Below are 2,418 nucleotides of genomic sequence, written 5' to 3'. Positions count from 1 at the left end.
ACTACACCCTTCTACAGGATCACTGCTCCAACAGAACCACACCTGACACTCCAAGAGGACTGCAGCCACAATTCCAATTAGACTGCTGCCAACACCCTGACCAACAGGGTGTCAGGTTGTGTTCTGACTCTGTCAGTGTTGTTTTGGTTTACTGCATTGTTTATTTTATCTTTTTATTTTCTCCCCTAATAAAGAACTGTTATTCCTGCTCCCAAATTTTTACCTGAGAGCCCCCCTTAATTTCAAATTTATAACAATTCGGACGGAGGGGGTTTACATTTTTCCATTTCAGGGGAGGCTCCTGCCTTCCTTAGCAGACACCTGTCTTTCCAAACCGAGACATGTGAACATGCTAAAGGGAACTTGGAATATTCCCTAAAATCCAACTGACTACTATGAAAGTGACACTTGGCTTGACACACACATGTAGTCTTTCTGTAATTGTGACTTCATGCCCACAGTCCTGACATCCTACGTGGTGTCCTTGATAAAGAAACAAGAGTGCAGACAGACTTTATCAAGCTTTTTTCTTCTGCAGTTGATGAGGCCGAATGTGTGGTAATGAAGGACTTTACTAGGGCTTATGCAAACAATAGTGCCAGGACTGGAAAATAGTTTTGCAACCCATCAGAATTTCTGAAACTCTTGAGAAAAAGAGTAATACAATAGCATGTAACAAATGTGTCTCCCTTCTGCCTTAAAAGGCAAGCAGCTAATTTCAGTCAGAGTCTCTCAAAACCTGCTTTTCTTATACCATTAGTGCAGTGTTGAGAAATAATGAAGCTTGCAGAGGAGCAGCATAGAGCTAGAACAGAATATGCAAATGATATACAGACAACTTAACTGTGAATGTGTAATCTTAGTCCTGTGATCTGGAAATACACACCTGAATCTCTTTCTAGATTAGCAATATATTCAAGACCTGGTTTTGGGCAGCTTGGTGTCTGCTCTTCAGGAGAGGGAAAAGTATACCAATGTGGTTGTGGTGGATTGGCTTTCAGTTGCCCACCATCTCTACACTGATGTTGTGAACAACATGCATGTGAACAATCGTTGGAAAATCATATGGAGGCTGCTTGACTGGTTACAGGTAATGCAAGTTAAAAACAGTCTCTGTTGTAATACTCCTTGAGACACTGTTACACAAGAGAATGAAGTATTCACCAGCGCCAACACTCACAACTGGAGAAGGCTCTGGTTTAATCCCAACCCCAGGGCTTGGTGGGACACTGGTGCTACACTTAGCCCTAGTGCTACCCTGATTTCCTTGGCGATACTGCTTTGCATTGAGTTCAGATCAGTCATGTGGAAGCGGATTTCAGATCTAGGAGTCCTGCCTGAGCAATATGAACTCAGGAGTTGGGCATTCAAAGTCAGTATTGGCTTGGCAAGAGGGTGGGAAAGGAGAAGGGAAGGCCCATGGTGCTGTACTTGTGACAAGGCCATGGTCAGTTCTGAGGTCTCCTGGCAGCTCCCTGAGAGAAGACTGCCCCAGATGCTGCCTAAACAAAGAATATAATAATTGGGATTGGAAGCTGGGTAAACTACTAATGCCATCTAAACCATTTAATTTGTCTTGATGAAATAAAGAAAAAAGCATGCCTGTCTGCCCCCTCCCTCCAATATCTTCTTGGAATTTGACTTTAGAGTCCTGCAGACAGGAGCAATGCCAGATGCCCTGAAAGACAGGAGGGAAACTACCATACCTTTTTTTTCCTTGCAAGAGAACCCACTCTTCCAGCTTGAGAATGTCCACCTGATCGGGTACAGCCTGGGTGATGTTGTTACCAACAGTGTTGTTTTGGCCTTGCTCATTAAGAAATAACAAGTTTCTCACTTGTGGCAGTAGTGGGGAGCACAGGTCTCTTCAAATGGGAAAGTATCCTAATTTTGAACCCCAAATGTAAGGGGGATCAATGAAAACCCTTTCAGAGGACAACCTGACCTTCAGAATATTTGAAATTAAATGTGAGTTCAAAATAAGTTCAGCTCAACCTCTTACTATCCAAATCTTAAGCCTCTGAGTGATACTGGTTTTATAATTATAGCTCATAAACTAATGGAAGTGAGAGCTATTGGGTGCTGTTTTTTCCCATAGGACATTTGGTAAAAAAAAAAAACAACCCTAAAACAACCTCAACCCCTCATTCTGAAAGTATCTGAAGAGAGTGTTTCTGACTCTGGAGGAAAGCTGATTTCAACATGTGAGAACGTAGGGCATGCTACAAGGGGATGCATTAAATAGTTAAATGTGACACTGGCAGTGAGAATTCCTCAGAGCTTAGCAAAAAATAACTGTATGTACTTAAGCAGGAGAAAATTCACCTAACAGTCAAGTTGGAGAATAACTCAGGAACACAGCTTCCAGTTTTGGGAATGAGGCTCAGGGGTTAACAGAATGCTCCAAATCCATCATGG

General features: G+C 42.5%; 1 pseudogene; it reads left to right on the top strand.

Annotated features, from left to right (window-relative positions):
- The first annotated feature begins 551 nt into the window (after positions 1-551).
- Positions 552-1,825, top strand: LOC129132397 (uncharacterized; annotated as a pseudogene).
- The last annotated feature ends 593 nt before the right edge of the window (positions 1,826-2,418 follow it).

This window comes from Agelaius phoeniceus, chromosome W, assembly GCF_051311805.1.
Source record: "Agelaius phoeniceus isolate bAgePho1 chromosome W, bAgePho1.hap1, whole genome shotgun sequence".
In the NCBI taxonomy this organism is placed as follows: Eukaryota; Metazoa; Chordata; class Aves; order Passeriformes; family Icteridae; genus Agelaius; species Agelaius phoeniceus.
Note: the sequence above shows the minus strand (reverse complement) of the source record. Positions and strands in the feature narration are given on the sequence as shown.